This window comes from Oncorhynchus masou, chromosome 12, assembly GCF_036934945.1.
Source record: "Oncorhynchus masou masou isolate Uvic2021 chromosome 12, UVic_Omas_1.1, whole genome shotgun sequence".
In the NCBI taxonomy this organism is placed as follows: domain Eukaryota; kingdom Metazoa; phylum Chordata; class Actinopteri; order Salmoniformes; family Salmonidae; genus Oncorhynchus; species Oncorhynchus masou.
In genome coordinates this window covers 32,310,061-32,323,984 of record NC_088223.1, presented here as the reverse complement: position 1 = coordinate 32,323,984, position 13,924 = coordinate 32,310,061, and positions in this window count along the sequence as shown.

Here is a 13,924-nt window from a genome sequence, read left to right as displayed (position 1 = left end):
AGGGGAGATGTAGAACAGCTGAAGAATGAGAGACAGAGAAGGTAACCTAAAAAGACCAGCAGAGAGAGACAGAGTGAAGAGAAAGGACAGGAACAGACATAACAAGACATGACAGTACCCCCCCCCCCACTCACCGAGCGCCTCCTGGCGCACTCGAGGAGGAAACCTGGCGGCAACGGAGGAAATCATCGATCAGCGAACGGTCCAGCACGTCCCGAGAGGGAACCCAACTCCTCTCCTCAGGACCGTACCCCTCCCAATCCACTAGGTACTGATGACCACGGCCCCGAGGGCGCATGTCCAAAATCTTACGAACCCTGTAGATGGGTGCGCCCTCGACAAGGATGGGGGGAGGGACGAGCGGGGCGCGAAGAACGGGCTTAACACAGGAGACATGGAAGACCGGGTGAACGCGACGAAGATAGCTGGAGAAGAAGTCGCACTGCGACAGGATTAATGACCTGAGAAATACGGAACGGACCAATGAACCGCGGGGCCAACTTGCGAGAAGCTGTCTTAAGGGGAAGGTTCTGAGTGGAGAGCCATACTCTCTGACCGCAACAATATCTAGGACTCTTGGTCCTACGCTTATTAGCGGCCCTCACAGTCTGCGCCCTATTACGGCAAAGTGCCGACCTGACCCCCTTCCAGGTGCGCTCGCAACGCTGGACAAAAGCCTGAGCGGAGGGGACGCAGGACTCGGCGAGCTGAGATGAGAACAGCGGAGGCTGGTACCCGAGGCTACTCTGAAAAGGAGATAGACCGGTAGCAGACGAGGGAAGCGAGTTGTGGGCGTACTCTGCCCAGGGGAGCTGTTCTGACCAAGACGCAGGGTTACGAAAAGAAAGACTGCGTAAAATGCGACCAACAGTCTGATTGGCCCGTTCGGCTTGACCGTTAGACTGGGGATGAAAGCCGGACGAGAGACTGACGGAAGCCCCAATCAAACGGCAAAACTCCCTCCAAAATTGAGACGTGAACTGCGGGCCTCTGTCGGAAACGACGTCAGACGGAAGGCCATGAATTCGGAAAACATTCTCGATAATGATCTGAGCCGTCTCCTTAGCAGAAGGGAGCTTAGCGAGAGGAATGAAATGAGCCGCCTTAGAGAATCTATCGACAACCGTAAGAATAACTGTCTTCCCCGCTGATGAAGGCAGTCCGGTGATAAAATCTAAAGCGATGTGAGACCACGGTCGAGAGGGAATGGGAAGCGGTCTGAGACGGCCGGCAGGAGGAGAGTTCCCAGATTTAGTCTGCGCGCAGACCGAACAAGCGGCGACAAATCGACGCGCGTCACGTTCCCGAGTGGGCCACCAGAAACGCTGGCGAATGGAAGCGAGCGTACCCCGAACGCCGGGGTGGCCGGCTAACTTGGCAGAGTGGGCCCACTGAAGAACGGCCGGACGAGTAGGAACGGGAACGAACAGAAGGTTCCTAGGACAAGCTCGCGGCGACGGAGTGTGAGCGAGTGCTTGCTTTACCTGCCTCTCAATTCCCCAGACAGTCAACCCGACAACACGCCCGTCAGGGAGAATCCCCTCGGGGTCGGTGGAGACCTCAGAAGAACTGAAGAGACGAGATTAAGCATCAGGCTTGGTGTTTTTTGAGCCCGGACGATAAGAAATAACAAACTCGAAACGAGCGAAAAACAGAGCCCAACGAGCCTGACGCGCATTAAGTCGTTTGGCTGAACGGATGTACTCAAGGTTCCTATGGTCAGTCCAAACGACAAAAGGAACGGTCGCCCCTCCAACCACTGTCGCCATTCGCCTAGGGCTAAGCGGATGGCGAGCAGTTCGCGATTACCAACATCATAGTTACGTTCTGACGGCGATAAGCGATGAGAGAAAAACGCGCAAGGATGGACCTTGCCGTCAGAGAGAGAGCGCTGAGAAAGAATGGCTCCCACGCCCACCTCTGACGCGTCAACCTCAACAACAAACTGACTAGAGATGTCAGGTGTAACAAGAATAGGTGCGGATGTAAAACGATTCTTAAGAAGATCAAAAGCTCCCTGGGCGGAAACGGACCACTTAAAGCACGTCTTAACAGAAGTAAGGGCTGTGAGGGGAGCTGCCACCTGACCGAAATTACGGATGAAACGACGATAGAAATTAGCGAAGCCCAGAAAGCGCTGCAGCTCGACGCGTGACTTAGGAACGGGCCAATCAATGACAGCCTGGACCTTAGCGGGATCCATCTTAATGCCCTCAGCGGAAATAACGGAACCGAGAAAAGGGACAGAGGCGGCATGAAAAGTGCACTTCTCAGCCTTCACATAAAGACAGTTCTCCAAAAGGCGCTGGAGGACGCGTCGCACGTGCTGAACATGAATCGAGAGAGACGGTGAAAAAATCAGGATATCGTCCATGTAAACGAAAACAAAAATGTTCAGCATGTCTCTCAGGACGTCGTTAACTAGTGCCTGAAAGACAGCTGGAGCGTTAACGAGGCCGAAAGGAAGAACCCGGTATTCAAAGTGCCCTAACGGAGTGTTAAACGCCGTCTTCCACTCGTCCCCCTCCCTGATGCGCACGAGATGGTAGGCGTTACGAAGGTCCAATTTGGTGAAAAACCTGGCTCCCTGCAGGATCTCGAAGGCTGAAGACATAAGAGGAAGCGGATAACGATTCTTAACTGTTATGTCATTCAGCCCTCGATAATCCACGCATGGGCGCAGGGCGGGAGAGGAGGAGGAGACTATGGTACCGGCGTCGAGCGAAACCGACAAATAATCCTCGAGAGCCTTACGTTCGGGAGCCGACAGAGAGTATAATCTACCCCGGGGGGGAGTAGTTCCCGGAAGGAGATCAATACTACAGTCATACGACCGGTGTGGAGGGAGAGAAGTGGCCTTGGAACGACTGAACACCGTGCGCAGATCGTGATACTCCTCCGGCACCCCTGTCAAATCGCCAGGCTCCTCCTGTGAAGAAGAGACAGAGGAAACAGGAGGGATAGCAGACATTAAACAGGTCACATGACAAGAAACATTCCAGGATAGGATAGTATTACTAGACCAATTAATAGAAGGGTTATGGCGCACTAGCCAGGGATGACCCAAAACAACAGGTGTAAAAGGTGAACGAAAAATTAAAAAAGAAATGGTTTCGCTATGATTACCAGAGACAGTGAGGGTTAAAGGCAGCGTCTCACGCTGAATCTTGGGGAGAGAACTACCATCTAAAGCGAACAAGGCCGTGGGCTCCCTAACTGTCTGAGAGGAATGTCATGTTCCCGAGCCCAGGTCTCGTCCATAAAACAGCCCTCCGCCCCAGAGTCTATCAAGGCACAGCAGGAAGCAGATGAACCGGGCCAGCGGAGATGGACCGGAAAGGTAGTGCGTGATCCAGAAGGAGAGGCCTGAGTAGTTGCGCTCACCAGTAGCCCTCCTCTTACTGATGAGCTCTGGCTTTTACTGGACATGAGGTGACAAAATGACCAGCGGAGCCGCAGTAGAGACAGAGGCGATTGGTGATTCTCCGTTCCTTCTCCTTGGCCGAGATGCGGATACCCCCCAGCTGCATAGGCTCAGCATCCGAGCCGGCGGAGGAGGGTGGCAGTGATGCGGCAGGTGGCAGTGATGTGGAGAGGGGAGCAACGGAGAACGCGAGCTCCTTTCCACGAGCTCGGCGACGAAGATCAAACCGTCGCTCTATGCGAATAGCGAGAGCTATTAAGGAGTCCAGACTGGAAGGAACCTCCCGGGAGAGGATCTCATCCTTAACCTCGACGAGGAGACCCTCCAGAAAACGAGCGAGCAAAGCCGGCTCGTTCCAGTCACTAGAGGCAGCGAGAGTGCGAAACTCAATAGAATAATCCGTTATGGATCGATTCCCCTGACATAGGGAAGACAGGGCCCTGGAAGCCTCCTCCCCAAAAACAGAACGGTCAAAAACCCGTATCATCTCCTCCTTAAAGTCCTGATACTGGTTAATACACTCAGCCCTCGCCTCCCAGATTGCCGTGCCCCACTCACGCGCCCGTCCGGTAAGGAGAGAAATGACGTAGGCGATGCGGGCTGCGCTCCTGGAGTAAGTGTTGGGCTGGAGAGAGAACACCACATCACACTGAGTGAGGAATGAGCGGCACTCAGTGGGCTCCCCAGAGTAACACGGCGGGTTGTTGATCCTGGGCTCCGGAGACTCGGAAACCCTGGAAGTGGGCGGTGGATCGAGGTGGAGTTGGTGAACCTGTCTTGTGAGGTCGGAGACTTGGACGGCCAGGGTCTCAACGGCATGTCGAGCAGCAGACAATTCCTCCTCGTGTCTGCCTAGCATCGCTCCCTGGATCTCGACGGCGGAGTGAAAAGGGTCCGGAGCCGCTGGGTCCATTCTTGGTCTGATTCTTCTGTTATGTACTTGAGTGAAGACCCAAAAGCGGTTTTAACAGAAAACAGAGTTCTTTAATGAAAAACAGGAATGGCATAAATCCTCTTCCAACGTAGTCAATGGAACAAAAAGAACGTTAGTATAATGCAGGATGCACCTGCCAGGCAGACTCCGACAGGATAGGACAAGGTGGAAGCAAACGAGACGACAGCTTGCTTCTGGCATCAAAAACACAAACAAGAATCAGACACTGAAAGTAGCAGGAACAGAGAGAGAAATAGAGACCTAATCAGAGGGGGAAGAGAGAACAGGTGGGAAAGAGTGAATGAGCTAGTTAGGGGAGATGTAGAACAGCTGAAGAATGAGAGACAGAGAAGGTAACATAAAAAGACCAGCAGAGAGAGACAGAGTGAAGAGAAAGGACAGGAACAGACATAACAAGACATGACAGAAATAAAAATAAAATAAAACAACACTGAAGTGTAAAAGGCCTCCATTTTTTTAAACGGACTGGATCTTGATATGGGTCCTGTTTCAGTAATAATGATATCAGAACTTCTTGTTGTGTGTCCAATAATCCACCATTTATATAGGAGTGCTTAAAATATGCTAATAATGGTCCTGAGTATATCAAAAAAAGTTTGGCATACTTCCACTGGTATGCCATCCAGCCCTGGAGTGTTCCCCAGCCTTTAAGGCTTTAATTGCATCAAGAAGTTCCTCCTCTGTAATATGGCCTTCACATGAGACTTTCTGTTCAGATGTTAATTTTACATTATTACTAGGACAAAAATACATACAATTAGCTTCGGTTAGTGGAGATGGAGTAGACTGAAACGAAAATATCATTCGGTGAATCATGAGTGACTCCATCATTTGTAACAAACAATACATTATTTTTGGCAGCATTTCTATATTGAAGATTGAAAAAGAAGTCGGTGCATTTTTCCCCATATTCCATCCAGTTTGCTTTATTTCTTTAATATATTACACTGGATCTTTCTTGACTAAGTTCCTCCATTTCTTTTTGATTTTCCTATAACTTATTCTCTGCCTCTATGGTACACTTTTTATTGCTATCTGACTGCACTGTTAGCCCTTCAATTTCCTTTGTTAATGGACTCTTTTGATCTAAATTGCATTTCTTTTATAAATGAGTACTGAATTGCATGGCCTCTAAAGGCACATTTAAAAGTGTCCCATACAATAAGGGGATCTGCAATACCTAGCTGGCTTGTCGGGACACTACGCTTAGCCTGGATGAACTGATAGATTTGACGATCTGGTTAGACCATCTGCTAGCTGCTCGCAGACTTTCTGAAAGGGTCCTGTTAGTTCCACCTCCTGACCCTCCCGATGGAGATAGGAGGGGCCGCATCTAGGGAGATCGGAGGAGGAGGCTCCTCCTGTACCACTTGTGGCCGGAGAGGGCACACTTCAGGTCGGTGCTGGAGGAGTTCATCTGGGAATCGAGAGGGCAGGCAGAACACTCCTCGGTTACCCCAGGTGAGTCAGCACCACACTCTCCCAGAGTTTCCTGTTGGTCACATGTTTTTATTAATTTGTTTCCCCATCCCGGATCCGGGATCGTGAATAAAGCCTCAGGCTCATTAGCATAACGCAACGTTAACGATTTCTGAAAATCGCAAATAAAATGAAAATAATGCACCTGCTCTAAAGCTTAGCCTTTTCTTAACAACACTGTCATCTCAGATTTTCAAAATATGCTTTTGAACCATAGCTATTCACTAATTTGTGTAAGAGTATGCTAAGCTAGCTTAGCATTTTGAGTAGCATTTAGCACGCAACATTTTCACCAAAACCAGATAACCAAATAAATAAAATAATTTACCTTTGAAGAGCTTCGGATGTTTTCAATGAGGAGACTCAGTTACATAGCAAATGTTCAGTTTTTCCTGAAAGCATCTTTGTGTAGGAGAAATCGCTCCGTTTTGTACATCACATTTGGCTACCGAAACTAAACGAAAATTCAGTCACCAACAACGTCAAACTTTTTCCGAATTAACTCCATAATATCGACCGAAACATGGCAAACGTTGTTTGGAATCAATCCTCAAGGTGTTTTTTCACATATCTCTTCATTGATATATCGTTCGTGGAAGCCTGCTTTCTTCTCTGAATTCCATGGAATAATACTTGCAGCTGAGGTTTGCGCACCAATTTCGGTGCAGGACACCGGGCGGACACCTGGTAAATGTGGTCTCTTATGGTCAATCTTCCAATGATATGCCTACAAATACGTCACAATGCTGCAGACACCTTGGGGAAACGACAGAAAGGGCAGACTCATTCCTCTCGCATTCACAGCCATATAAGGAGACAATGGAAAACGGAGCCTCAAAAATCCTGCTCATTTCCTGGATGCCGTTTCATCTTGGTTTTGCCTGTAGCTCACGTTCTAGGGCACGCACAGAAAATATCTTTGCAGTTCTGGAAACGTCAGAGTGTTTTCTTTCCAAAGCTACCAATTATATGCATAGTCGAGCATCTTTTTGTGACAAAATATTGCGCTTAAAACGGGCACGTCTTTTAATCCAAAAATGATATAGCGCCCCCAGAGTTTCAAGAGGTTAAATTTCTTCCCTCTTTCCAGCATAAGGTGCTAGTCGATTCAGGCACAGCTGGGAACTTTATAGATCGCGGACTCGCTCAGAGGTTGAGGATTCCATTAGTAAAAGTAGACCCCCCTTTTCCCGTGCACTCTTTAGATAGTCGACCATTAGGGTCAGGGCTGGTCAGGGAGGCCACAATTCCTTTGGAGATGATTACGCAGGGGAATCATAAGGAGCGGATTAGTCTGTTCCTTATCGATTCACCTGCGTTTCCGGTGGTGCTGGGGATTCCCTGGCTGGCTATTCACAATCCGACGATTTTGTGGAAACAGGGAACTCTCCAGGTGTGGTCTGATGAGTGTTCAGGCAGGTGTGTAGGAGTTTCCATTGGTGCGACAATGGTGGAGAGTCCAGACCAGGTTTCCACCGTGCGCATTCCCGCTGAGTTGGCTATCACTTTCAGTAAAAAGAAAGCGACCCAATTACCACCCCATCGACAGGGGGGTTGCGTGATAAACCTCCAGGTAAACGCTGCACTCCCCAGGAGTCATGTGTATCCTTTATCCCAGGAGGAGACGTTGGCTATAGAGACATATGTCACGGAAGCTCTGGGACAGGGATACATTCGGCCCTCCATGTCACCCGTCTCTTCGAGTTTCTTTTTTGTGAAGAAAAAGGATGGTGGTTTGCGTCCGTGTATTGATTATCGAGGTCTCAATTCCATCACGGTGGGTTTTAGTTACCCACTACCTCTCATCGCTACGGCAGTGGAATCATTTCACGGAGCGCAGTTCTTCACGAAACTGGATCTCAGGAGTGCGTATAATCTGGTGCGTATTCGGGAGGAGATGAGTGGAAAACCGCGTTTAGTACCACATCTGGCCATTATGAGTACCTCGTCATACCATACGGGTTAAAGAATGCTCCAGCTATCTTTCAATCCTTTGTTGACGAGATTCTCAGAGACCTGCACGGACAGGGTGTGGTGGTGTATATTGATGATATTTTGACCTACTCCGCTACATGCACCGCGCATATGTCTCTGGTGCGCAAGGTTCTTGGGCGACTGTTGGAGCATGACCTGCACGTGAAGGTGGAGAAATGTGAGTTTTCCAAACGAGCCGTTTCCTTCCTGGGTTATCGCATTTCCAGCTCGGGGGTGGTAATGGAGGGTGACCGCGTCAAGGCCGTGCGTAATTGGCCGACTCCGACCACGGTAAAGGAGGTGCAGCGGTTCTTAGGGTTTGCTAATTACTACCGGAGGTTTATCCGGGGTTTTGGTCAGGTAGCAGCTCCTATTACCTCACTATTGAAGGGGGGGCCGGTGCGTCTGCAGTGGTCAGCAGAGGCGGACGGAGCTTTCCGTAGGTTGAAGGCGCTGTTCACTGAGGCGCCGGTGTTGGCGCATCCGGACCCTTCTTTGGCGTTCATAGTAGAGGTGGACGCATCCGAGGCTGGGTTGGAGCAGTGTTCTCACAGCGCTCGGGTACGCCACCGATGCTCCGCCCCTGTGCTTTTTTTTCCGAAGAAGCTCGGGCCAGCGGGGTGGAATTATGATGTGGGGGACAGGGAGTTGTTGGCTATGGTTAAGGCTCTGAAGGTATGGAGACACTGGCTTGAGGGGGCTAAGCACCCTTTCCTCATCTGGACTGACCACTGTAACCTGGAGTATATCCGATCAGCTAGGAGACTGAATCCTCGTCAGGCAAGGTGGGCCATGTAATTCACCAGATTTCGTTTTACAATCTCGTATCGACCAGATTCCCTCAACACTAAGGCCGACGCGCTGTCCCGCCTCTATGACACAGGACCGGTCCATCGATCCTACTCCCATCATTCTGGCGGCTAAGCTGGTGGCACCTGTAGTATGGGAGGTGGACGCGGACATCGAGCGGGCGCTAAGGGAGGAACCTGCACCTCCACAGTGTCCGGAGGGTCGTAGGTACGTGCCGCTCGCTGTTCGTGATCAATTGATTCGATGAGCTCATAGTCTACCCTCGTCGGGTCACCCGGGTATTTCGAGGACAGTGCGAAGTCTTAGGGGGAAGTACTGGTGGCCCACCTTGTTGAGGGATGTGCGATTCTATGTCTCCTCCTGTTCGGTGTGCGCCCAGAGTAAGGCTCGGGGTCCCCAGTTTACCTCCCGTGTGTGGAAGGCATTTATGGAACGTCTGGGGGTCTCGGTCAGCCTGACCTCAGGATATCACCCGGAGAGTAATGGGCAAGTGGAGAGAGTGAACCAAGAGATGGGTAGGTTTCTGCGGTCGTATTGCCGGGACCGGCCAGGGGAGTGGGCGAGATACATCCCCTGGGCAGAAATGCCCCAGAACTCACTAAGCCACTCCTCTACCAACATGTCACCATTTGAGTGTGTGTTGGGGTACCAGCCGGTCCTGGCACCATGGCATCAGAGCCAGACTGAGGCTCCTGCGGTGGAGGAGTGGGTGCAGCGCTCTAAGGAGAACTGGAGGGCCGTCGAGGAGTCATTACGCCAGGCAAGTGGACGGCAAAAGAATAGCGCTGACCGTCACTGCAGTGAGGCCCCCGTGTTTGCACCGGGGGAAAGTGTCTGGCTCTCAACCCGAAACCTGCCCCCCCGCTTGCCCTGCCGGAAGCTGGGTCCGCAGTGTGTAGGGCCATTTAAAGTCCTGGGAGAATAAACAAGGTTTGTTATCAATTATTACTTCCTTCGTATTATCGCATTAACCACTCGTTTCATGTGTCTCTCCTTAGGCCGGTGGTAGCTGGTCCCATGCAGGAAGGTGAGGTTCTGGAGGTCCCTCTGCCCCCTCTGGACATCGAGGGGTCCCCGGCGTACACGATAAGAGCTATTCTGGACTCAAGACACCGTGTGAGGGGCCTGCAGTACCTCGTTGACTGGGAGGGGTACGGTCCGGAGGAGAGGTGCTGGGTTCCGGTGGGGGATATTCTGGATCCATCTATGTTGAGAGAGTTCCATCGCTTCCATCCGGATCGCCCTGCGCCTTGGCCCCGGGTCGTCCCCGAGGCCGGCGTCGGGGGGCTGCGGGAGCTGCGCGTCAGGGGGGGGGGGTACTGTCACGAATATTACCGACGGTGGCTCCCCTTCTGGTTCAGGTGGCGCTCAGCGGTCGTCGTCGCCGGTCTACTAGCTGCCACCGATCCTTTGTTCTGTGTTCGTTTGGTTTTGTCTAATTGGTTTCACCTGTTCCTTGTTTGGTTGTTAGGGTGGGGTTATTTAAGTTTGTTTAGCCCGCTTCTGTTTGTGCGGGCTTGTTCATTCTGTATGTGTTAGAGTGGTTAGTGTTTTCATCGGGTTTTCTCGCTGTCCTTATATTTCACGTTAGGGTACATTTTTGTTTTGTAGTTATACCAGGTTTGGTATACTATTTTGTTCCTGTGATTATTTTGGACATTAAAGTGTGTTTTTTCCGCATCCTTTGCGCTCTGCGCCTGAATCCACACTGAATCCAATTTGGTGAAAAACCTGGCTCCCTGCAGGATCTCGAAGGCTGAAGACATAAGAGGAAGCGGATAACGATTCTTAACTGTTATGTCATTCAGCCCTCGATAATCCACGCATGGGCGCAGGGACCCGTCCTTCTTCTGAACAAAAAAAACCCCCGCTCCGGCGGGAGAGGAGGAGGAGACTATGGTACCGGCGTCGAGCGAAACCGACAAATAATCCTCGAGAGCCTTACGTTCGGGAGCCGACAGAGAGTATAATCTACCCCGGGGGAGTAGTTCCCGGAAGGAGATCAATACTACAGTCATACGACCGGTGTGGAGGGAGAGAAGTGGCCTTGGAACGACTGAACACCGTGCGCAGATCGTGATACTCCTCCGGCACCCCTGTCAAATCGCCAGGCTCCTCCTGTGAAGAAGAGACAGAGGAAACAGGAGGAATAGCAGACATTAAACAGGTCACATGACAAGAAACATTCCAGGATAGGATAGTATTACTAGACCAATTAATAGAAGGGTTATGGCGCACTAGCCAGGGATGACCCAAAACAACAGGTGTAAAAGGTGAACGAAAAATTAAAAAAGAAATGGTTTCGCTATGATTACCAGAGACAGTGAGGGTTAAAGGCAGCGTCTCACGCTGAATCTTGGGGAGAGAACTACCATCTAAAGCGAACAAGGCCGTGGGCTCCCCTAACTGTCTGAGAGGAATGTCATGTTCCCGAGCCCAGGTCTCGTCCATAAAACAGCCCTCCGCCCCAGAGTCTATCAAGGCACTGCAGGAAGCAGATGAACCGGGCCAGCGGAGATGGACCGGAAAGGTAGTGCGTGATCCAGAAGGAGAGGCCTGAGTAGTTGCGCTCACCAGTAGCCCTCCTCTTACTGATGAGCTCTGGCTTTTACTGGACATGAGGTGACAAAATGACCAGCGGAGCCGCAGTAGAGACAGAGGCGATTGGTGATTCTCCGTTCCCTCTCCTTGGCCGAGATGCGGATACCCCCCCAGCTGCATAGGCTCAGCCTCCGAGCCGGCGGAGGAGGGTGGCAGTGATGCGGCAGGTGGCAGTGATGTGGAGAGGGGAGCAACGGAGAACGCGAGCTCCTTTCCATGAGCTCGGCGACGAAGATCAAACCGTCGCTCTATGCGAATAGCGAGAGCTATTAAGGAGTCCAGACTGGAAGGAACCTCCCGGGAGAGGATCTCATCCTTAACCTCGACGAGGAGACCCTCCAGAAAACGAGCGAGCAAAGCCGGCTCGTTCCAGTCACTAGAGGCAGCGAGAGTGCGAAACTCAATAGAATAATCCGTTATGGATCGATTCCCCTGACATAGGGAAGACAGGGCCCTGGAAGCCTCCTCGCCAAAAACAGAACGGTCAAAAACCCGTATCATCTCCTCCTTAAAGTCCTGATACTGGTTAATACACTCAGCCCTCGCCTCCCAGACTGCCGTGCCCCACTCACGCGCCCGTCCGGTAAGGAGAGAAATGACGTAGGCGATGCGGGCTGTGCTCCTGGAGTAAGTGTTGGGCTGGAGAGAGAACACCACATCACACTGAGTGAGGAATGAGCGGCACTCAGTGGGCTCCCCAGAGTAACACGGCGGGTTGTTGATCCTGGGCTCCGGAGACTCGGAAACCCTGGAAGTGGGCGGTGGATCGAGGTGGAGTTGGTGAACCTGTCTTGTGAGGTCGGAGACTTGGACGGCCAGGGTCTCAACGGCATGTTGAGCAGCAGACAATTCCTCCTCGTGTCTGCCTAGCATCGCTCCCTGGATCTCGACGGCGGAGTGAAAAGGGTCCGGAGCCGCTGGGTCCATTCTTGGTCTGATTCTTCTGTTATGAACTTGAGTGAAGACCCAAAAGCGGTTTTAACAGAAAACAGAGTTCTTTAATGAAAAAACAGGAATGGCATAAACCCTCTTCCAACGTTGTCAGCGGAACAAAAAGAACGTTAGTATAGTGCAGGATGCACCTGCCAGGCAGACTCCGACAGGACAGGACAAGGTGGAAGCAAACGAGACGACAGCTTGCTTCTGGCATCAAAAACACAAACAAGAATCAGACACTGAAAGTAGCAGGAACAGAGAGAGAAATAGAGACCTAATCAGAGGGGGAAGAGAGAACAGGTGGGGAAGAGTGAATGAGCTAGTTAGGGGAAATGTAGAACAGCTGAAGAATGAGAGACAGAGAAGGTAACCTAAAAAGACCAGCAGAGAGAGACAGAGTGAAGAGAAAGGACAGGAACAGACATAACAAGACATGACATTGGCAATAAATTCTACAAGTGGACCTTAACCATGCCAGGAAAATGTATCCTTTATTTTGGCAGTTACCAGAATGCCTACCTTTGGGAAGGCCACGGTTTGGGCAGCGTGCACCAAATATGCAGTGGTGTAAAGTACTTAAGTAAAAATACTTTAAAGTACTACTTAAGTTGTTTTTTGGGGTATCTGTACTTTACTATTTATATTTTGACAGCTTTTACTTCACTACATTGTTAAATAAAATTATGTACTTTTCACTCCATACTGTAATGACCTGACTAGATCATAAATGAACAATTGTCCAGACAGAGGCTTGAGTTTGCGAATTGACGGTTTATTAAACCAACTTTACACAGGCTACTGTTTGGGCCGTAGCACACGCCAAAAATATGACAGATAACCCACAAGCCAATCGTGACCTTCTCTTGGGAAGCCCAGACGTAAGAGAGAGAGAACAAAAAGCTGAACCTGGTCTTAACTTCCAATGCTCCACCCCCCTGCCCAACCCCCCTCCACGCCACTCTGCCAACCACCAGGATGCCCGGCATCAGAACATTCCAGGCATTCCCGTGATTGGCAGATAGCAGGTTGATTGACATGTCGGACCCCGCGAACACCGGGTACTGGTCAGTACAACACAACCACCTCCTAGCCTAACACATAACACACAGCTGTCTGTGCGGGTCGCTACACAGCCCCCCCACCACAAAGTCCCTCGTCCCCGAGGGAACAAACAAAGTCTCTGAAGCGACCCGGAGGTCTCCTTTGCCTGCGTGTCCGTGATGGTCGCAGAGTGCCCCTCTGGGAACCAGGGGATGAAGGCAGGGATATGGGGGACAAGGAAGCGGGAACGGGTAATACAGTCCGTGGCTCTGGGGAACCACGCGGTGACACAGGGGGGGGGAGACAGGGGGAGTGGGCTGTCTGGAGCCTTGTCTGCGGCACCTGAGGGTGGGTGCCTGGAGAATGTCATTGCCAGAGAGGGGAATTGTGGGGGTTCCTGGGGTTTGGGGAAAAGAGGCCCCTCTGTATGGGGCTAACCTGTCCCGGTGCAGTGCCACCTTTCTCCCCCTGGGAGGAAGCTGCACCCGGTACACAACCTCCCCTACCCTCTCCAGGACACTGCAGGGTCCCACCCAGTGACTGTCCAACTTGGGGCATCTGCCTCTTTTCCTTAGGGGGCTGTAGACCCAGACCAGCTCCCCAGCCACAAAGTGCCTTCCCCGGGTGTGCACGTCATAGTTCCTTTTCTGCCTCACACCTGCATTCACCAGCTGCTCTCTGGCGAAGGTGTGGGCTGTCTCCAG